Here is a 23573-nt window from a genome sequence, read left to right as displayed (position 1 = left end):
GGGGCACAACAGTGAGTCACTAATGCCAGGAATTTCCTCAGTGCTGCTCTTGCTCTGCTGCCATAGTGAAGTTTCCAAGGAAATTAGTGGCCCAAAACTTTTTGGAAAGAGACAATCAACCTAAATTACTACTTCAGAAAACCAAATTAATATAATTGAAGCAGGAGCAACAATTAATCCCAATTAACACCAATAACTTGAATTTATAGAGCACCGTTAATATAGAAAAAGGGATATTAAGAGGGGTGACCAAAAGCTTAGTCAAAGAGATGGGTTTTAAGGAGGGTCTTAAAAGAAGAGGGGGAGGCGGAGTGGCAAAGGGAGTCAGGGAGAGAATACATGAGCGTGGGGCCACTACTGTCAATTTGTGTCAGCTTAGATATTGGGAAGACATCGTGCTACATCACAACTCGACGGCTTCTGTGCGAAAAGGCCAATATTATGTAGTGAAATCTAACGTCACAAGACTTTTAGTGTTGTGCAGGCACATCACAGCACCACTTACAGGTGTAAAAGTTAGTGCAGGTATAAGTGTCTATTATAATGGATTTTCTCACTAAGATCAGATGACATAGGACTTTTCAATGCATTGAAAATGGAATCCAGTGACCCACTTATGGATTTTAATATATAATAGATTGTCTGTTGATACAATTTTTTTAAGGAGACAAATTAAACTTTATGAAGAGGAGAATGAAGTTATTCAGCTACCCTGTATTATATTTACAAAGGAACACAACATGACTGTATGATCCTGATTCAAAAACCAGATTGATTCTATTAAACCTTAAAGAGATGTGCAAACATATACTTGGATTCAGCAACGAATGAGCAGATGGCTGAAAGAACTTTCCTAATTTTGTTTCTGAGATATCTCACTTACAAACTGAAGGCTATTGTCAAAATTTGGACTACTTCCAACACTCTTTACTTGGGCTCACTGCAGAACACAGATTTCATAAGCAAATCTTCACCTCTGAAGTTAGGAACCAAAACATTATGCATGTAATGAGTAGGGTGTAACAGGGCCAACAATCTACCCTTTTACCAGAAATAATAGGTATTGCCCATCACATACACCAATTATCATAGGTACGAGAACACCACCCTGATAGGTTGTGTTTTTCAGGTTAAACTACAATTTCTTAATACAAAAAAAGAAATTAATACAAGAGCAAGTTTAATCAGTGGGGTAATATCAAAATAGGAGCTGTAGTTAATTCTTTAGAAGACCAAAGGAAATTACAAAGAAATATTGATAAGATGGATGATTGGGCTAAAAAGTGTCAGATGGAATTCAATGTCAATGAAAGTGAGGAGATATATTTTGGTAAAAAATAACAGCAGTAAATATACTCTGACTGGAAGTAGGCTCGGTGCTGTGGAAAAACAGAGGGACTTGGGGATATAGGTTCATGGAATCATAGAATGATACAGCACAGAAGCAGGCCATTTGGCCCATCGTGCCTGTGCTGGCTCTTTGAAAGAGCTATCCAATTAGTCCCACTTCCCTGCACTTTTCCCATAGCCCTGCAAAATTTCCCCCTTCAAGTATTTATCCAATTCCCTTTTGAAAGTTATTATTGCATCTGCTTCCATCAACCTTTCAGGCAGTGCATTCCAGGCCATAACAATTTGCTGCATAATTTTTTTTTCCTCATGTCGCCTCAGGTCCTTTTGCAAATCAGCTTAAATCTGTGTCCTCTGGTTACCAACCCATCTGCCACTGGAAACAGTTTCTTCTTATTTACTCTCTCAAAACTCTTCATAATTTTGAACATCCCTATCAAATCTCCCCTTAACCTTCTCTGTTCTAAGGAGAACAATCCCAGTTTCTCCAGTCTCTCCACGTAACTGATGTCTTTCATCCCTGGTACCATTCTAGTAAATCTCCTCTGTACTCTCTCTAAGGCCTTGACATCCTTCCTAAAGTGTGGTGCCCAGAATTGGCCATAATACTCCATATGAGGCGTAACCAATGCTTTATAAAGGTTTAGCATAGCTTCCTTGCATTTGTACTCTATGGCTTTATTAATAAAGCCAAGGCTCCCGTATGCCTTTTTAACAGCCTTCTCAAATTGTCCTGCCACCTTCAAAGTCTTGTGTACATATACCCCCAGATCTCTCTGCTCCTGCATCCCCTTTAAAATTGTACAATTTTGTTTATATTGCCTCTTTCATTCTTCCTACCAAAATGAATTATTGCATACTTCTCTGCGTTAAATTGCATCTGCCATGTGTCTTCCCATTTCACCAGTCTGTCTATGTCCTCCTGAAGTCTGTTACTATCCTCCACATTGTTTACTACATTTCTGAGTTTCGTGTCATCTGCAAATTTTGAAATTATACCCTATATACCCAAGTCCAGGTCATTAATATATAGCAAAAAGAGCAGTGATCCTAACTTTGGGGGACACCAGTGCATACTTCCCCCCAGTCTGGAAAACAACCATTCACAGAACATTAAAGGCAGCTTCTCAGGTTGATAAGGCTGTAAAAAAATGAATTCTAAGTTTTACCTCAAGAGGTACAGAATATAAAACCCAAGAGTTAATGATGATCCAATATTATTACTATGATGAGAAAAACCAGGAAATTTATCGACCTGTTAGTCTAACATCTGTTGTGGGGAAATTATTGGAATCTATATTTAAGGACAGGGTGATTGAACACTTAGAGAAATTAGAGAGCGCCAACATGGATTTATAAAGGGTAGGTCATGTCCAACAAACCTAATTGAATTTTTTGAGGAAATAACTATAGTAGTAGACAGGGGAATTTCTATGGAAGTAGTTTATATGGACTTCCAGAAGGCATTCGATAAGGTTCCACTTAAGAGACTGTTAGCTAAAATTAAAGCTCACGGAATTGAAGGCAAATTATTGACCTGGTTAGGAGATTGTTTAGGCGGTAGGAAACAGAGAGTACGGAAAATGGATATATACTCGAATTGGAAGTAAGTGACTAATAGTGTCCCACGAGGATCTGTGCTGGGGCCTCAACAATTCACTATATTTGTTAATGACTTAGACAACACAATAGAGAGCCATATATCCAAGTTTTCCAAAGATTGGTGGCATAGTAAGTAGTGTAGATGGGAGCATAAAATTACAAAGAGACATTGATAGATTAAGTGAGTGGGCAAAACTGTGGCAGATGGATTTCATCTAAGGTAAGTGTGAGGTCATCCATTTTGGACCAAAAAAGAATAGACCCGAGTATTTTTTAAATGGTGAAAAGCTAGGAATGATGGAGGTCCAAAGAGATTTAGCAGTCCACGTACATAGGTCACTAAAATGTAGTAGTCAGGTACAAAAAATAATTAAAAATGCTAATGGAATGTTAGCCTTTATAACTAGGGGGCTAGAATATAAAGGGGAAGAAGTTTTGCTACAGCTATACAAAGCTCGAGTTAGACCACATCTTGAGTACTGCGTACAGTTCTGGGCACCGCACCTTAGAGAGGATATATTTTATATTATATTTATAGGATAAAAGGAGAGTCCGAGAGTAGGAAGAGAGTCCGAGAGGTGAGCACAGTGTAAAAGGAGAGTCCTGAGAGCGGGAAGAGAGTCTGAGAGGTGAACACAGTGTAAATCTAAGGCAAGTCATGGCAGCACAGCTCGCACCCGTGATATGCTCCTCCTGCACTATGTCGGAAGTCATGGACACTACAGGTGTCCCTGGCGACCATGTGCGTAAGAAGTGTGTCCAGCTGCAGCTACTGGCTAACCGCATTTCGAAATTGGAGCTGTGGGTGGATTCACTGTGGAGCATCCGCGATGCTGAGATTATCGTGGATAGCACGTTCAGTGAGGTGGTCACACCGCAGGTAAAGATGAGACAGGCAGCAAGGAAATGAGTGACGGCCAGGCAAAGTAAAAGGACTAGGCAGGTAGAACAGGAGTCCCCTGGGGCCATCTCCCTCTCAAACAGATATATCGCTTTGGATACTATTGGGGGAGATGGCTTATCAGGGGAAAGCAGCAAGAGCCAAGTTTGTGGCACTACAGGTCACTCTGCTGCACAGGAGGGGAGAAATAAGAGTGGCAGGGCTATATTGATAGGGGATTCAATTGTAAGGGGAACAGATGGGTGTTTCTGCAGCTACAAACATGACTCCAGGATGGTATGTTGCCTCCCTGGTGCTAGGGTCAAGGATGTCACGGAGCGGCTGCAGGGCATTCTGGAGGGGAAGTCGTGGTCCATATTGGTACCAACGACATAGGTAAAAAAAGGGATGAGGTCCTGCAAGGTGAATTTAAGGAGTTAGGAGATAAATTGAAAAGCAGGACCTCAAAGGTAGTGATCTCAGGATTACTACCAGTGCCACATGCTAGTGAGTATAGGATTAGGAGAATAGACAGGATGAATGCGTGGCTGCAGGGATGGTGTAGGAGGGAGGGATTTAGATTCCTGGGACATTGGGACCGGTTCTGGGGAAGGTGGAACCTGTACAAGCGGGACGGGTTGCACCCGAGCAGGACCAGGACCGTTGTCCTCGCGGGAGTGTTTGCTAGTGCTGTTGGGGAAGGTTTAAACTAGAATGGCAGGGGGATGGGAACCTGAGCAGGGAAACAGAGGAGGGGGAAACAAGAATAGAAACAAAAGACAGAAAGGGATGAAGCAATAGTGGCAGGCAGAGAAAACAAGGGTGAGAAACAAATAGGGCCATAGTGCAAAATAAAACTAAGATGACTAGCAATCTTAAAAAGACAAGTTTAAAGGCATTGTGTCTTAATGCGCGGAGCATTCGCAATAAGCTAGATGAATTAACAGCGCAGATAGATATTAACGGGTATGATATAGTTGCGATTACAAAGACATGGCTGAGGGTGACCAAGGATGGGAACTGAACATCCAGGAGTATTCAATATTTAGGAAGGACAGGCAAAAAGGGAAAGGAAGTGGGGTAGCGTTGTTAGTAAAGGAGGGAATCAATGCAATAGTGAGGAAGGATATTTGCTCTGAAAATCACGATGAGGAATCTGTTTGGGTGGAGCTAAGAAACACCAAGGGGCTGAAAACGTTGGTGGGGGTTGTCTATAGGCCCCCAAACAGTAGTGGAGATGTAGGGGAGGGCATTAAACACAAAATTAGAGACGCATGCAAGAAGTGTACAATTATATTCATGGGTGACTTTAATCTACATATAGATTGGTCAAACCAAATTAGCAATAATACTGTGGGGGAGGAATTCCTGGAGTGTGTACGTGATGGATTTCTAGACCAATATGTTGAGGAACCAAGTAGAGAACAGGCGATCCTAGACTGGGTATTGTGCAATGAGAAAGGATTAATTAACAATCTTGTTGTGCGGGGTCCCTTAGGGAAGAATGACCATAATATGATATAATTCCTCATTAAGATGGAGAGTTGAATCCGAAACTAGGGTCCTGAATTTAAATAAAGGAAATTACAAAAGTATGAGGTGCCAGTTGGTTGTGATAGATTGGGGAACTTTACTAAAAGGGCAATGGCTAATATTTAAAGAACGTGTGCAGGAATTACAACAATTATTCATTCCTGTCTGGCGCAAAAATAAAACAGGAAAGGTGGCTCAACCGTGGCTTACAAAAGAAATTAGGGATAGTATTAGATCCAAAGAGGAGACATATAAAATTGCCAGAAAAAGCGGCAAGCCTGAGGATTGGGAGCAGTTTAGAATTCAGCAAAGGAGGACAAAGAGATTGATTAAGAGGGGAAAATAGAGAATGAAAGTAAGCTAGCAGGGAACATAAAAACTGACTTTAAAAGCTTCTATAAATATGTGAAGAGAAAAAGATTAATGAAGACAAATGTAGGTCCCTTACAGTCAGAAATAGGGGAAATTATAATGGGGAACAAAGAAATGGCAGCATAATTAAACACATACTTTGGTTCTGTCTTCACAAAGGAGGACACAAATAACCTCCCAGAAATGTTAGAGAACCAAGGGTCTAGTGAGAGGGAGGAACTGAAGGAAACCAAAATTAGTAAAAAAAATAGTGCTAGGGAAATTAATGGGGCTAAAGGCTGACAAATCCCCAGGGCCTGATAATCTACATCCCAGAGTACTAAAGGAAGTGGCCCTGGAAATAGTGGATGCATTGGTGGTCATCTTCCAAAATTCTATAAACTCTGGAACAGTTCCTACAGATTGGAGGGTGGCAAATGTAACCCCACTATTTAAAAAAGGAGGGAGAGAAAAACAGGGAATTACAAACCAGTTAGCCTAACATCATTAGTGGGGAAAATGCTGGAGTCTATTATAAAAGATGTGATAATAGAACACTTGGAAGGCATTAATGGGATTGGACAAAGTCAGCATAGGTTTATGAAAGGGAAATCATGCTTAACAAATCTACTGGAGTTTTTTGAGGATGCAACAAGTAGAATAGATAGGGGAGAACCAGTGGATGTGGTGTACATGGATTTTCAGAAGGCTTTTGATGAGGTCCCACACAACAGGTTAATGTGCAAAATTAAAGCACATGGGATTGGGGGGGAATATACTGGCATGGATTGAGAATTGGTTGACAGACAGGAAACAGAGGGTAGGAATAAACGGGTCTTTTTCTGGGTGGCAGGCAGTGACTAGTGGGGTACCGCAGGGATCAGTGCTTGGGCCCCAGCTATTCACAATATATATCAATGATTTGGATGAGGGAACGGAATGTAACATTTCCAAGTTTGCAAAGTTTGCAGATGACACAAAGCTGGGGTGGAATGTGAGCTGTGAGGAGGATGCAAAGAGGCTCCAATATGATTTAGACAAGTTGGGTGAGTGGGCAAGAACATGGCAGATGCAGTATAATGTGGATAAATGTGAGGTTATCCACTTTGGTTGTAACAACAGAAAGGCAGATTATTATCTGAATGGCGACAGATTGGAAAAAGGGGAGGTGCAACGAGACCTGGGTGTCCTTGTACACCAGTCGTTGAAAGCAAGCATTCAGGTGCAGCAAGCAGTTAGGAAGGCGAATGGTATGTTGGCCTTCATTGCAAAAGGATTTGAGTACAGGAGCAGGGATGTCTTACTGCAGTTATACAGGGCCTTGGTGAGACCAAGGAGTATTGTGTGCAGTTTTGGTCTCCTTATCTGAGGAAGGATGTCCTTACCATGGAGGGAGTGCAACAAAGGTTTACCAGACTGACTCCTGGGATGGCAGGACTGACATATGAGGAGAGATTGGGTCGACTAGGCCTATATTCACTAGAGTTTAGAAGAATGAGAGGTGATCTCATTGAAACATATAAAATTCAACAGGACTAGACCGACTAGTTGCTGGGAGGATGTTCCCGATGGCTGGGGAGTCCAGAACCAGGGTTCACAGTCTCAGGATACGGGGTATGCCATTTAGAACCGAGATGAGGAGAAATTCTTAACTTAGAGGGTGGTGAACCTGTGGAATTCTCTACCACAGAAGGCAGTGGAGGCCAAGTCATTAGATGTATTTAAGAAGGAGATGGATATATTTCTTAATCTAAAGGGATCAAGGGATATGGGGAAAAAGCGGGAACAGAGTACTGAGTTAGACGATCAGCCATGATCACGGCAGAGCAGGTCCGAAGGGCTGAATGGCCTACTCTTGCTCCTATTTTCTATGTTTCTATGTTTCTATATTGGCTTTGGAAGGAGTGCAGGATTCACCAGAATGTTACTAGGGTTCCAAGGTTTAGAATTTGAGGAGAGATTACATAAATTAGGCTTGTATTCCCTGGAATATAGAATGTTAAGAAATGATTTGATTGAGATTTTTAGGATTTAGAAGGAATTGATAGAGTAGATAGAGAGAAACTTTTTCTGCAGGTGGGGGAGTCAAGGGCAAGGGGACATAACCTTAAAATCAGAGCCAGGCCATTCAGGAGAGAAGGTGGTAGATGTGTGGAACTCTCTCCCACAAAAAGCAGTAGATACTAGCTCAATTAATAATTTAAAATCTGAGATCGCTAGATTTTTGCTGGCCAAGGGTATTAAGGGATATGGAGCCAAGGTGGGTGGATGGAGATAGGATGCAGATCAGCCATGATCTCATTGAATGGTGGAGTAGGCTCAAGGGGCTGAATGGCCTACTCCTGTTCCTATGTTCCCAATATAAAACCTTATTAAGACCTGTGCAGTATTGGGCTCCACACCATAGGAAGGATATTGAGGCTTTAGAGAGGTTACAATACAGATTCACTAGGATGCTGCCTGGTATGAGGAAATACACCCACCTAACGTCATCAGTTTGAGGCCGGGAGGATTTTAATTGCGTGGCCTCATTAGCATTTGATTAGCAGACTGCCCACCCGATCACTTCGGTGACGGGCAGGCTGCCCACTTGTAGGGCAGAACTTCCTGCGGGCCTACCGGCGGCTAATTAAGGTGTAAATACACCTTTTAAAGGGAAGTTGCATTTACATCACTTATTTATTGTCATTAAGATGTTGTGCTCGAGACAGAATGGTTTGTATGTGCTCAAACCACAAATATAGACAATGGCAGAAAAAAATGCTTCCAGAAAGCTGTTAACGTAAATCAGTTTAAAACTGTCAACTTCGGCTCTATTAAAATTTCATATAAAAGATAAAAAGGGTGCTTTTAATGAATCTGAGCTGCCGGTGGGAAGTCTCGCCTACTTGCAATGAATATCAACCATAATGATCGGAAAGTCATGGGCAGCGTGCATCCAAATTCCACACAGACACAGTTGGCGGATGAAGCTCCCCACTAGTAATGTGGACACATAAAATCACCCCGACAATTTCAAATGTTACCATTTGAAATACGATGGATCGCTGTTTCTGTAACACATATGAAAAATCAGAATTGTATCTCTCTTGTGCGTTCTTCACTCTATACGGCACGTTTTACAAATTTGTTCTCCCAGAGTGGAGCTTTACACGCTGGGAGCATATATCAGGAGTTCTGAAGCAGCAGTCAGTGTGCCCTGCAGGATTTTTAATCCAATAATTAATTTGCCTGTAAAAGTCCTCCATGAGATGAGTTTGACCAATCTCAACCCAGTTTCCAGTTGCTGTAAATTGCCCATAATTTAGCAGTAATTGGAAATAAATTGGTAATTTCAGAACAGGAATAAGGATGGCTTGTGTCGGAAACAGAAATGTCATCTTGATGCAGTACTGGATGTTCATCTGAGATTGGCATTAAGGCACCTTTTAGGTAGAGTGGAAATATTTGAATCCACCCAGTGCTGGACATGACCTGTGAGTACTTGTGCGAAAAGAAAGTAGAAAAACGAAAATGCTCCACTCATCAGAACTGGCATTGCTCAGCTAAATAAAAATCCATCCTCCTCCCGAAAAATAAAAAAATACATAAAATTAACAAATATACAAGCAATAGTCATTTGTTATAAAATAAATCACAAGTGTTTAAAAAAACTCAAAAGCTTTTCTGATCTCTCAGAGATAAGGGACCTGATTGTAACCCAACCCACATCTCCCAGTCTGCAGTGTAAAACTGCAACAAGCAAATCACCAATGTCCTCCTTGCCCGAGCAACCAGTACATTACCTTTGCGATGGATGCCAACAGCCAGAATGAGAGTGTTCTGGGATTTGCAGCTTCCCCCTTGTCCAGGGCATAATAGACTGCATTCGTGTAGTTATCAGGGCACCAGATGAGTCAGCAGCTTCTGTCAACAGGAAGGGCTTCCACTCCATCAATGTTCAACTGGTGTGTGATCACTGCAGAGGATAATACAAGTGTTGTCAGTTTCGCTGGCAGTTGCCATGATACCTTCATTCTGTGACACTCATCCATCCCCCACTTTTCCACGCATCCAGGAACATCAGAAGATGGCTGCTAGGCGACAAGGGATGCCCCCTTCACATCTGGCACCTCTCAGCAAACCCACCACACCTGAGCAACACAGGTACAATGAGAGCTATGGGACCACCAGGAACATTATAGAGCATACCATTGGCATTAAACATTCAAGTGTCTTAATCACTCTGGGGCTCCCTACAATATGGCCCAGACAAAATGGCTGGCATCATTTTAGTTTACTGCATTCTGCACAACCTAGCAATGTAAAGAGAATTGGGGTTAGAGGAGGCACGGCAACAAGAGGCATCAACAGATGAGGAAGAATTGGATGAAGGTGATGGAGAACCACAAGAAGGAAGGCCAACAGAACACATTGCAGCTAGACAGGCCAGGAAGTAGTTGATACAGTTGCACTTTCAGTGACCTCCTCAATCCCCTTACCTGAAAAGTCACAAAAAGCATCTCAACATTAACAACAATAACTTGCATTTATATAATGCTTTTAATTTTGGTAAAACGTCCCAAGGCACTTCACAGGAGCATTTTCACTCAACATTTGACACCGAGACACATAAGAGATATTAGGATAGCTGAACAAAAGTTTGGTCAAAGACGTAGGTTTTAAGCGTCTTAAAGGAGGAGAGAGCGGTAGAGAGGCAGAGAGGTTTAGGGAGGGAATCCCAGAGCTTAGGACCTAGACAGTTGAAGGCACACCAATGGAGGAGTAAAAGAAATCGGGGATGTATAAGAGGCCAGAACTGGAGGAATGCAGAGTTCTTGGAGGGTTGTAGGGCTGGAGGAGATAACAGAGAGGGGTGAGGTCATGGAGGGATTTGAACACTGGGATGAGAAGTTTAAATTTCAGGTGTTGCTGCACCAGGAGCCAATGTAGGTCAGCGAGCACAGGGGTGCGAGTCAGGATATGGGCAGCAGAGCTTTGCATGAGCTGAAGTTTACGGAGGGTGGAGGATGGGAGGCCGGCCAGGGAACAATCCTTGTTACCTTTTCACCACTCCCTTCATTCTGTAGTGAAGAACATTGAAACCATTCAGCCGACTTCTATAGCAATGACATTGTGACAATGTAGACTATGAAACTGTAATGAGAAAAAACTATAGACCTAAGTTGGAAATATAATAAAGGTGTTGATTTTAATTCCAAGCACAATATTGTAATGAAACCTCTTGTCACCCAAGTGATCAACCCATTGGGCTTTTCTTAAAAGGTTACTAACACTATTACTCCTAAGAGGTGCTCCCCCAGTGGTTTCAACAGAGCTGGTGGAAGGCTGGTCTTGCTCATGTTGGGACCCTTGACATGCTTGTGGCCGGCAATTTGTGGGAGCTCGAGTCTCTGACGGGCCAGCTGCAGACTGCAGCACATCGGCTGCTGTCAGGGCAGTCTGGCCCAGCTGACCTTCTGGCACCGTGATTGGCTGTGGTAATGGGGAGGCGAGGGAGCAGACATGCTGACCTCCTGAGAGAGAGCAACTCATGCCACTGCTGCTGCACCACTGCCATTTCCATGGGGCTAGGGCTCAGCATTTCCACTGATCTGTGATGAGCAGTCTGCAGAAGAAGTGACGCCTTGAGAGCCCTTGTCAGTTTGCTCTATCAATCTGTCCAAGGTGGACGTCTGCCTGTTCAAAGATTTAAAATCGAGGCCAAAGTTTCCACCTCTGATCCAGGTCCCAGGTTCAGTCCCACGCCATTGCTGAATTAGCTCATTTCTGCTGAGGCAGCAGTAGAAGTGCTACAGTTGGCCACAATGCTCCTAAAAGCAGGACAAATCCAGCCAATCACAGTGCCAGAAAGTCAGCTGGGCCAGACTGCCCTGACAGCAGCCGATGTGCTGCAGTCTGCAGCTGGCCCGTCAGAGGCTCGAGCTCCCACAAATTGCCGGCCAATTACCGCCCCATCAGTCTACTCTCAATCATCAGCAAAGTGATGGAAGGTGTCGTCGACAGTGCTATCAAGCGGCACTTACTCACCAATAACCTGCTCACCGATGTTCAGTTTGGGTTCCGCCAGGACCACTCGGCTTCAGACCTCATTACAGCCCTGGTCCAAACATGGACAAAAGAGCTGAATTCCAGAGGTGAGGTGAGAGTGACTGCCCTTGACATCAAGGCAGCATTTGACCAAGTGTGGCACCAAGGAGCCCTAGTAAAATTGAAGTCAATGGGAATCAGGGGGAAAACTCTCCAGTGGTTGGAGTCATACCTAGCACAAAGGAAGATGGTAGTGGTTGTTGGAGGCCAATCATCTCAGCCCCAGGACATTGCTGCAGGAGTTCTTCAGGGCAGTGTCCTTGGCCCAACCATCTTCGGCTGCTTCATCAATGACCTTCCCTCCATCATAAGGTCAGAAATGGGGATGTTCGCTGATGACTGCACAGTGTTCAGTTCCATTCGCAATCCCTCAAATAATGAAGCAGTCCGAGCCCGCATGCAGAAAGACCTGGACAACATCCAGGCTTGGGCTCATAAGTGGCAAGTAACATTCGCGCCAGATAGGTGCCAGGCAATGACCATCTCCAACAAGAGAGAGTCTAACCACCTCCCCATGACATTCAACGGCATTACCATCGCCGAATCCCCCACCATCAACATCCTGGGGGTCACCATTGACCAGAAACTTAACTGGACCAGCCACATAAATACTGTGGCTACTAGAGCAGGTCAGAGGCTGGGTATTCTGCGGCGAGTGACTCACCTCCTGGCTCCCCAAAGCCTATCCACCATCTACAAGGCACAAGTCAGGAGTGTGATGGAATACTCTCCAATTGCTTGGATGAGTGCAGCTCCAACAACACTCAAGAAGCTCGACACCATCCAGGACAAAGCAGCCCGCTTGATTGGCACCCCATTCACCACCCTAAACATTCACTCCCTTCACCACCGGCGCACAGTGGCTGCAGTGTGTACCATCCACAGGATGCACTGCAGCAACTCGCCAAGGCTTCTTCGACAGCGCCTCCCAAACCCGCGACCTCTACCACCTAGAAGGACAAGGGCAGCAGGCGCATGGGAACAACACCACCTGCACGTTCCCCTCCAAGTCACACACCATCCCGACTTGGAAATATATCGCCGTTCCTTCATTGTCGCTGGGTCAAAATCCTGGATCTCCCTTCCTAACAGCACTGTGGGAGAACCGTCACCACACGGACTGCAGCGATTCAAGAAGGCGGCTCACCACCACCTTCTCGAGGGCAATTAGGGATGGGCAATAAATGCCGGCCTCGCCAGCGACGCCCACATCCCGTGAACGAATATATAAAAATAAATAAATAAATAAATTAGGATGGGTAAAATCAGCCATGGTTTCCCACCTGATCACTACGCCCCCTACTGGAGGTGAACAAATTTGGGTGCCAGGTGAGGATAAGATCAGGCTCAGCTGGGATGTATTCCACAGTCAGATTACCTGCTGCCTGCCAGAACCTAAACATGAATAGCAGCCATCTGGGGGAGTTACTGGAGGATGCCTGATATCCCTGGAACTGTACCTCAATGAGACAGCTAATACCTTCAGGCGAAGAGAGAGGGGGAAAATTGAAGGAGAAAATCAGGAGAGAGCATTAAAATAAGTGAATAAATATGCCACAGGCCTTACCAACCTTTGCCGCGACCTCACAGATGCTAGCTTCAAAGATAATGGCTTCTTATCAAAGCTGCCAATAACCCAAATCAAACAGCCTTTCTCATTAAATTAACCATCAACAACCTTTTAAATCTGCACAAATTAAAGAATAAATTTACACGAAGTCATTCTGAAGTGACTCATTTAATGTTGCTAAATGTGTCAGCTTGTTTTTTGAGACTGATAATTAATTCTGTGAATAAAAAAGTAGGTTGGTTTTATGGGCTATTTAGTATGCAAAGCCACAGAGGTTGCTGACAATTTCTAAAAATTAGTCGGTAAATTAGCTGATGATTAGTTTGTGGACAGAGAAATATATTTTGTTTATAATATCGTCAGATCAATAGTTAGTTGGCAAATAAATAAGCAGATTAATTTTGTAGCAAACATTGACCATTAAGTTTTCTGGCTGCATGTTTAGACCAGAGCCATATATTTCCGAGACATGACAGGAATGACTGGCTGGTCCTAACTTAGGTCACAGTGCACTGAGGTAACTGTGTCTAATTTCAGCTCATTTGAATAATTGACATAATCTGCCAGCAAAACGTTAGCCTTGTGTTGGCAGCTAGCCCAACAGAGGACAGCTCGCAGCTCAAATTTAAAGGAATAAGCCCACTTAAAGGCCAGTGGTTTCAAATGTTTTTAGCCTTAATAAAGAATGAATTTTAAATATTTGTCAACCTTTACCTAGGCTGATGAGTAAGGAGAAGAAGTGACAGGCAAAAACAAAATGAAAGAAACCAACTTGTGGAGGCACGAATCAAAATGTGTGGGCGAGTGGCAGTACGATGAAGTGCCCAGTTCCTGTTAGACGTATGTCAAAAGGTTCATGCTGCTGCTTTTAATGGGTATGACAAGGGTTGCCTGGCTGGTATTTCAGGGCACCTTCCCCAGAAGACAGCAGTGCACATTGCTTGTCAAAAGATGGCACCAGACTTAACAGTGTGTACAGACCATGAGAACCCTAGCACCTGGGAGACATTCTGTGTCCCATCAAGCTGATACCTCCTTTCCACAGGGAAAGTGATGAACCTTTTGTGCAGCCCAGAAAAAAAAAGCTGTAGTTTTCCAAGTATGTGCCAACAGTGAGAAGCCTTGTCCACCATCAGCACATATTGCATAATCACAGACAGTGACATGCATAATCACAGACATGTGAGGTTCCTCATTATGGGCAGGTACTTGTAAAATTTATGTTAAGGACTTGGTCAATTGCTTGATGCATTTGTGGATGACTGACTTAATAATATGTCACTGGTGATGGCTTGGAAAGGTGCAGTATTGTAAGTTTTTAATATATGTCCATAGGAAGAGCCATTGCGGTGGTACAAATTATCTGCAAGTCAGTTTGTAAGAGATCCCATAATTATATGACAGCCCCTTTTTTGAAGCAAGAATGCCCAACACATACCCAAGAAGAACTTCTGTGTAAATAAATGTGGGTCCTGGGGTTAGGATGGATGAGTACGTAATGCATACACTTGGCTTTCTGTCCCTCAACAATTGAGGTATACTACACACCACCTAATAGTGGAAAGGAGGTGGAGGAAGAAATATGTAAGCAAATATGTGAAATGAGTAAAGGACAGAGAATAATAATCATGGGAGATTTTAACTACCCCCAAATAAACTAGCAAGAAGAGGTAGGTAAAGAGGCAAAGGGAATGGAGTTTTACAATGTGTGCAGAACCCCTTTCTTACCCAGTATGTAAAAAGCCCAACTGCTGGATCCAGTAATGGAAAATGAACCAGAACGGATAGGAGAAGTAAGCATAGGAGACCATCTAGGCAATAGCGATCACAACATAATAAAGTTTAAGATAAAGATTGAGAAGGGCATAAGTAAGACAAAGGCCAAAGTAATAAATTGGAAAATAGCTGATTTTAAGTGGGTGAGAATGGAACTAGGGAAAATAAACTGGAAAATTTTACTGACAAACGAAGAAATAGAAGAACAGCAGTGGGAAACATTTAAAATGGTGATCAATAAAGTCCAGGAGAAATATATCCCACTAAAAAGCAAGAACAAACTAGCCAGTAATGAAACACCATGGATGAATAAAGAAATAAGGGCAAAATTGAAACTAAAGAAAGAGACATACTCTAAGTACACAGACAACAAAGGAGAGGATGATAAAAGGGAATATGAAGAGTTTAGGAAAGAAGTCAAAAAACAATGAGGAAAGCAAAGAGAAACTACAAAATTAAATTATCAAGGAATATAAAAAGAAATAGTAAAGTATTCTACAGACACATAAATAACAAAAGAAAAATCATGATAGGGATAGGGCTACTAAAGGGTGCACTCAATAAACTCACAGGTAATAACAGCTAAATGACAGAAATGTTAAATAACTACTTTGTCTCAGTATTTACCATGGAGACTAACAAGGTGGGCATGACATTAGAATAAGAGATCAAAAAAGATATAAAGACATTTAAGATAGAAAGGGGGGAGATAATTGATAAATTAATCAAACTTAGAGAGGATAAAGCCATCAGTCTGAACGGATTACATCCACGTACATTAAAAGACGTTAGGGAAGAGAAAGCAGAGGCACTATTACATATATATAAATATTCATTAGAAAGGAGAATAGTGCCAGAGGACTAGCGGACAGCTAATGTGATTCCTACATTTAAAAAAGGAGATAGAACAAGTCCAGGGAACTAGAGACCAATTAGCTTAACTGGTGGTAGGAAAGATAATGGAATCCTTACTTAAAGGTTTAATAGATGAACATCTAGAAACTGAAAATATAATGAAGATTAGTCAGCACGGATTTCAGAAGGGAAGGTCATGCTTGACCAACCTTAATGAATTCTTTAAAGAAGTAACAGAAAAGATAGACAAGGGTAATGCAGTAGATGTAATATATTTGGGTTTTCAAAGGGCCTTCGATAAGGCACAGCATAGTAGACTCATGACTAAGGTCAGAGTATGTGGAGTTGGGGGACAAGTAGCAGAATGGATAGCAAGCTGGCTACAAAACAGAAAGCAGAGAGTTGGGTTTAAAGGTAGTTACTCGGACTGGCAAAAGGTGGGAAGTGGTGTTCCATAAGGATCATGCTGGGCCCACTGTTGTTCACCATTTACATGAATGATTTGGACTCAGGAATCGAGAATACAAATTCAAAATTTGTGGACGACACCAAATTGTGGAGTATAGTTAATACTGAGGAGGACTGCGACAAAATACTGGAAAACATTAGTAAACTTGCAGAATGGGCGTATAATTGGCAAATGAATTTCAGTATAGGTAAGTGTGAGGTGGTACATTTAGGTCGGAAGAATAAGGAGCCCACATACTGCTTGGATAATAAAAGTCTAAATGGGGTACAGGAGCAAAGGGATCTACAGGTACAGACGCAAAAATCACTAAAAGTAGTGATGCAGGTTAATAAGGCCATAAAAAAAGCAAACAAAGTACTGGGGTTCATTTCTAGAGGGATAGAATTGAAAAGCAGAGAAGTTATGTTAAACTTGTACACAACCTTGACTAGACCACAGTTGGAGTACTGTGCACAGTTCTGGTCTCCATATTATATGGCACTGGAGAAGATACAAAAAAGATTTACTAGGATGATACCAGAACTGAGCGGTTATACCTAACAGGAAAGATTGAACAGGCTGAGGCTCTTTTCTCTAGAAACGAGAAGACTGAGGGGTGACCTGATAGAGGTCTTTAAGATTCTGAAAGGGTTTGATAGGGAGATATCGAAAAGATGTTTCCACTTGTGGGGGAGACCAGAACTAGGGGCCATAAATATAAGATAGTCACCAATAAATTCATTAGGGAATTCGGGAGAAACTCTTTACCCAGAGAGTGGTTAGAATGTGGAACTCGCTACCACAAGGAGTTAGATGCATTTAAGGGGAAGCTAGATAAACACAGAAGGTTGAAAGGAATATTGGATATGCTGATAGGGTTAAACGAAATAGGGTAGGAGGAGGCTCGTGTGGAGCAAAAACACCGGCATGGACCTGTTGGGCTGAATGGCCTGTTTTTGTGCCATACATTCTATGTAATTCTATGTAACTGCTCTTCATCCACCAAATCTAAGAGGGCCATTTGAACCCTCGAAGCAATTCCAATCCTGGCCATTTTGGTTGCTGCGAATGACATAGCAGCTAGACATATGACAGATTTGGAAATCAAAATCTTGCAATATAAAAAATCAAAAATAAACAGAAATAAAATTTAATGGAACAATAAAAGTTCAGATAAAGCAACATATTAATGGTATCTTCAACTCTCAAACCTAAAAGTAAAAAGTGGTACTCACCTTTAAGAAGGCTACTCCTGCAAGTCAGGTCGTTCAAAAACTGCAGCACTAAGGGCCAAGCAGTGCTGCTAGCCAGCAGAGCTCCATGCCACCAGAAAAGTGAGAGAAGAAGACCTGTTGCAGATCCAAGGACAGACTAGATGCTGCAGGTTTGGAAGGCGAGGAGAAGCAGATTACTGAGACAGTTATATGGCTGTACCACTTTCAAAATGGTATCCAAAAAATCTGTCCTGAGATGGCAGGAAATTCAAGAATTATTTGTTTCTAGTTTTATCAAATAGATCATCATTAATATAAAACTTGTTGACAAACCAGTAGCTGAGTCTAAACAGGTCACCGCTAGAGCAATGATTTTGATTAGCTTGTCGACTTGTCTCAAATTACCTTACATACCAACTGACATTATCAAGTTTCTATTAATAGCTTCAATGTTCTAACATGAACTTCCATGCTCTACTTCATATTTATTTTTCATTATATATACTAGAGAGATGTGAGTACTGTGTTGAATAGGTTGAGGTTGGTGTGTGGTCACATAATTATCAATGAGCTGAAATATTGGTCCAGTGCTGGGAAATTCCAATTCACAAGGCCAACATTATTAGTTGTCATTGAAAAGCAATACATTCTTGTCCATGTTTATTACAGCAATTCTATTTTTATTAATTTACTTTAAAAAAAAGTCTAAACTGTCTTTTTAAGAAAAGTAACTAAAATGTGCAAAGTACTGCAATAAGTCCACTGTGCTGGCACCAAGACAGAACCAGAAAGCCTTTGAAAATCACCATTAGGAGAAGTTCTAAACTCAATACAACAACAGTAATAAAATGTCCCAAGGCGCTTCACAGGAGGGATTATCAAACGAAATTTGACATCCAGCCATGTAAGGAGATATTAGGACAGGGAGCTTGGTCAAAGAGGTAGGTTTTAAGGAGCGTCTTAAAGGAGGAGAGAGAGGTAGAGAGGCAGAGAGGTTTAGGGAGGGAATTCCAGAGCTTAGGGCCTAGGCAGCTGAAGGCACGACTGCTAATGGAGGAGCGATTAAAATCGGGAATGCGCAAGAGGCAAGAATTGGAGGAGCACAGAGATCTCGGAGGGTTGTAGGGCTGGAGGACGTTACAGAGATAGGGAGGAGCAAGACCATGGAGGGATTTGAAAACAAGAATGAGAATTTTAGCCCCAATTCTAACCTAACCCGTCCAACGGGAATGAGGTGGGTTCTGGTAGGATGCCCGTTTTACATCCCGCCCGATTTTATGCTTCATGGAAGTCAATGGAGTGTAAAATTGAGTGGGGCGTAAAACAGCCGGGCGGGTTAGGTTAAAATCAGTATTAATGTGTCTAACAACCTCTGTCTGCACAAGGTAGTGTGATGTAATTTCACCAAAATGTGTCACTTTCTCCAAAAAAAGAAAATTTATGCCTGTAGGAACCAATATGAAAGTGGTACAGCAATGGAAAAGTCACATTTGATTGCCTGCGGCTCTCTCTCTTCAAAACTCAAGCTGCTTTCTTTTTCTCACCTTACTTTTTTAATCTTCATCTTCTACTTGCATTTGTTTTCATTTTCCCACAGTGCTTTTATAGAATAGAATCATAGAATCATAGAAGTTTACAACATGGAAACAGGCCCTTCGGCCCAACATGTCCATGTCACCCAGTTTATACCACTAAGCTAGTCCCAATTGCCTGCACTTGGCCCATATCCCTCTATACCCATCTTACCCATGTAACTGTCCAAATGCCTTTTAAAAGACAAAATTGTACCCGCCTCTACTACTACCTCTGGCAGCTCGTTCCAGACACTCACCACCCTTTGAGTGAAAAAATTGCCCCTCTGGACCCTTTTGTATCTCTCCCCTCTCACCTTAAATCTATGCCCCCTCGTTATAGACTCCCCTACCTTTGGGAAAAGATTTTGACTATCTACCTTATCTATGCCCCTCATTATTTTATAGACTTCTATAAGATCGCCCCTAAACCTCCTACTCTCCAGGGAAAAAAGTCTCAGTCTATCCAACCTCTCCCTATAAGTCAAACCATCAAGTCCCGGTAGCATCCTAGTAAATCTTTTCTGCACTCTTTCTAGTTTAATAATATCCTTTCTATAATAGGGTGACCAGAACTGTACCAGAATTGTCCATGTGATTTTCCATTCCTCTCTTTGGAAATTTTCTTTAAATTTAGTTTGTGTTTCCCTATTTTCTATGCTAGACGGCTTCTGTTTTTGTGACTGAATTGGCCTTGTAATCTTCAAATTTGTTGCAAACCTTATCTTGCACTACAACAGAACATAAGCAATTTTTTCCCGAGGAATACAGCAAGGACTTACCTGTCTGAGGGGTTTCTATGAGCTGGGAAGGAATTTAAAAAAAATAAGGGGTGAAATTGGAAAGTGCCAGCCTGCCAGTGAGAACTGGGCACAGGGAACAGGGAACGAACTCTGCGCCGAAACAGGTAGACCCAAAGGCCGATCGAAATTGAATCTTGGGCCTCGCTTAAATTAGACCGGCAAGCGGCAGATGACTGCGGATAGACCAGCAAAGCTGACCTCAATTTCAGGCCACTGCAATGCTGCCAACGGCCCAGAGGCAAGTCGTGAGAGGAGGGGGAGGGTGAGTGGGGGCCGGCAGTGATCTTTGGGATTGCTGTGGAGCCGAGGAGCGGTTCCACATTCAGGTTAGTATTCTTTATGAAACTTACCTTTTTGGTGATGGCCTCCAGAAGTCCCTTTAAGGACCGCTGGTTAGGCTGCATGTGGACTTGGTTATCCTGATTGCAGCTGGCCCCAGTGGGAAGGAGTTCGACAACAGGCATTAAGCCCCCTGATTGCATATGCAAAGAGCTTAATGCCTATTTCAGGCACGAGCCCTGAATGCCTATACTTGAGGCTTTACTGTTTTGGTGGGCGGCACTCTACTTTGCCAATTTTTGCCTGTAAAATGTGTGCGGAACCATAGAATTTCTAGGCCAACTACCTGTATCTACGTTTAATGCCTCAATTCTGTGAGGACTAGATGGTGCAATTGAATGCAACACTAGCTTTTGAATCCAAGCCAGAGTGACTGGATGAAAATCTCCTCTCTCTGGCAATTATAGTAGTCCTAAGTAAAAGCACATTAAATCACAGTACAATCTAACTGTAATTCAACATTAATTGTTAATCTGATTCAGAGACTACAGAATGTCTGGTATAGAAAATTAAAATCTTAGACTATTGCAGTTGGGTAATCATACTGGTTATTCATTACTGTTATAGCACATCCTTAGGGTAGAGTAAAAGGACCTTTACTCGACATCTGTGCTTGATTCTGATACTGAGCGTAAAATGTAGAAAAATGTTCCACTTATGAGTACTGACATCCCTTACCTCAAAGAATGTGAGATTACCTCAAGAAATCCTCAGTCCTGGTGTTACACTGTTGCAGCATGTGTTTACCCAGAACCAAAGTGTCTCAGCTAACTAGGAAACCAGCCTTAATATAATTGTAAACAATTTTACAACACCAAGTTATAGTCCAGCAATTTTATTTTAAATTCACAAGCTTTCGGAGGCTACCTCCTTCCTCAGGTGAACGATGTGAAAATGCCTTAATATATACAGCCTTAATATATACAGACAAACATAGATACAATACTTTTCAATCTCTAGTCAACTAAATAATATTTACTGAAGAAGAATAAATCCTATTGAGTATATTGCCTATAGCAGTTGTATCTTGGATGCTGTGAGATGCTTGCCTATTATTTGAGATTGAATTTAAAATCTTTCTGACATAAATGAAACTTTCAATAGGTGGGCACTTGGGCCTGTTGCTTAGCAACTCTAGTTGTCAGGGCCATAGTTTAATTTGTTTGTTATCGTTTACTTAATCCTGTGGGAACAGCTGATTCACAACTTCTGGACTTGCAGATGCTACTCATTATGGCCTGTCACCTAAAGCACAGAATTTTATTCTGAGGCACTGAGGATACAGAAAACCCCAAACCACAAAATTGCTGCCAACTAAACTGTAAACTGTACACATAATTTTAAATACCATGGGCTGCACTTTTGAAATAGCATCTTTGAGATCAATTTTTGAAATGATTCATGTGAGGTACAGATGGCTATGTAAAGATTTACTATTCAAGATTCTCTTGCTTGCATCATTTATTCAAGCCTAGAAACAGGAACTAATATCAACCTCCAGTCAACTCACAGAATTGCCTCAGTTATTGCTTTGAAAACACTATGCTTTAATAATGTGTCTTAGTGTCTATCTCTGCGACAGATTGACACTGTAAAAATAAACATGTTTTAAAATCCTCAGTTTGGAAAGAATCTAAATGAAGAGTACCTTTCCATAGCTGGCAGTTAGCCCAAAGGCATCTTTCTGACAATAGATTTACATTCTTATAATACTTCTGAAGATCTGTGAGACAGGAATTTAAACTAGCTTCATCTCTGATTATTAGATAATAGCTGATTTCCATTGGGATTGTGCAAAGGTCTGTCCTCTGGAGCATGGTTGTGACATCTAGGGTGGTCTCCTTCTGAGCACAGTGGAGTAATGAGGAGTGGCGAACAGTGGGAATACTGGGGAGTGGAAAACATGGCAGTTCAGGAAGTGGAGTACAGAGGCTGGGGAGTGGAACACAGCAGGAAGCTGGGAATTAGATCACAGCTACCGAGGAGTAGAGCAAAGGAGGGGGACAGAGAGTGGAAAATAGCTGGCTGGGGAGTGGAGCTCAGTTCGGGAGCCAGGCCACGAAGAACAGTAGGACTGGGGAGTGGAGCTTAGTTGGGGAGCCAGGCTAGGCAGCAGAGTGGGGCTGGGGAGTGGAGCTCAGTTGGGGAGCCAGGCCAAGCAGCACAGTGGGACTGGGGAGTGGAGCTCAGTTGGGGAGCCAGGCTATGAAGAACAGTGGGACTGGGGAGTGGAGCTCAGTTCGGGAGCCAGGCCGGGCAGCAGAGTGGGGCTGGGGAGTGGAGCTCAGTTGGGGAGCCAGGCCATGAAGAACAGTGGGACTGGGGAGTGGAGCTCAGTTCAGGAGCCAGGCCGGGCAGCAGAGTGGGGCTGGGGAGTGGAGCTCAGTTGGGGAGCCAGGCCATGAAGAACAGTGGGACTGGGGAGTGGAGCTCAGTTCAGGAGCCAGGCCAGGCAGCAGAGTGGGGCTGGGGAGTAGAGCTCATTAGGATTGTTGGGAAATGCAGCAAAATGGGGAAGGTGGAGTGACGTGGACCAGTGGCATGGGGAATGGGGAAAAGCTGGGGGGGATGGCAGGATAGTGAGTAGAGCAGAATTTTAAAACTAAAAACCATGCACTTCTACAGAAGTAAGAGCTTAACATTTTAATAGTGCTAGGAACACAGTATATTGTGCTTACAGCTGTTTTAAGAGATGATTTTCTCCCTGGATCTGATTTCTAGTTGAAAGGCTGTATCTGAAAGAAAAATGCTTAGAATATCAGGATGTGTATTTAAGCGAAATAATATTTTTGTATGATTGACAGGAAGAATGGCCATTCACAGAGCATCCCATAACTTCCTATTTGTAAGCCCCTCTCTCCTCATCCTGTACTGAACTCAATGGAAGGTAGTAGGTTTGAGTGCATGCTGGCAGTGCCATGCACAGTGGCCCTGGCATATTCTGAGAACCGTCCACCAGGGTGGAAAAAGAATCCACTATTTGGCTGAGCCTCTTCATTCAGGCAAAGCCTCAGTACATTTTGGAAGTTGGAGAATGCAGAGAAATCAAACTCCAGGATGCAGGCCTGTGCGTGGGACAATATTTGAAGGCATTTCTAAGATACAATTTACGAGTAAATTTAATGTTTTTTTTTCAGAATTATTTATTATTTCTTGTAAATGTTATTTTTATGTGAGTATATTCAGCTAGA

This window comes from Heptranchias perlo, chromosome 9 (assembly GCF_035084215.1).
Source record: "Heptranchias perlo isolate sHepPer1 chromosome 9, sHepPer1.hap1, whole genome shotgun sequence".
Lineage (NCBI taxonomy): Eukaryota > Metazoa > Chordata > Chondrichthyes > Hexanchiformes > Hexanchidae > Heptranchias > Heptranchias perlo.
The sequence above is the reverse complement of the archived record's forward strand: the minus strand, read 5'-3'. Positions refer to the sequence as shown.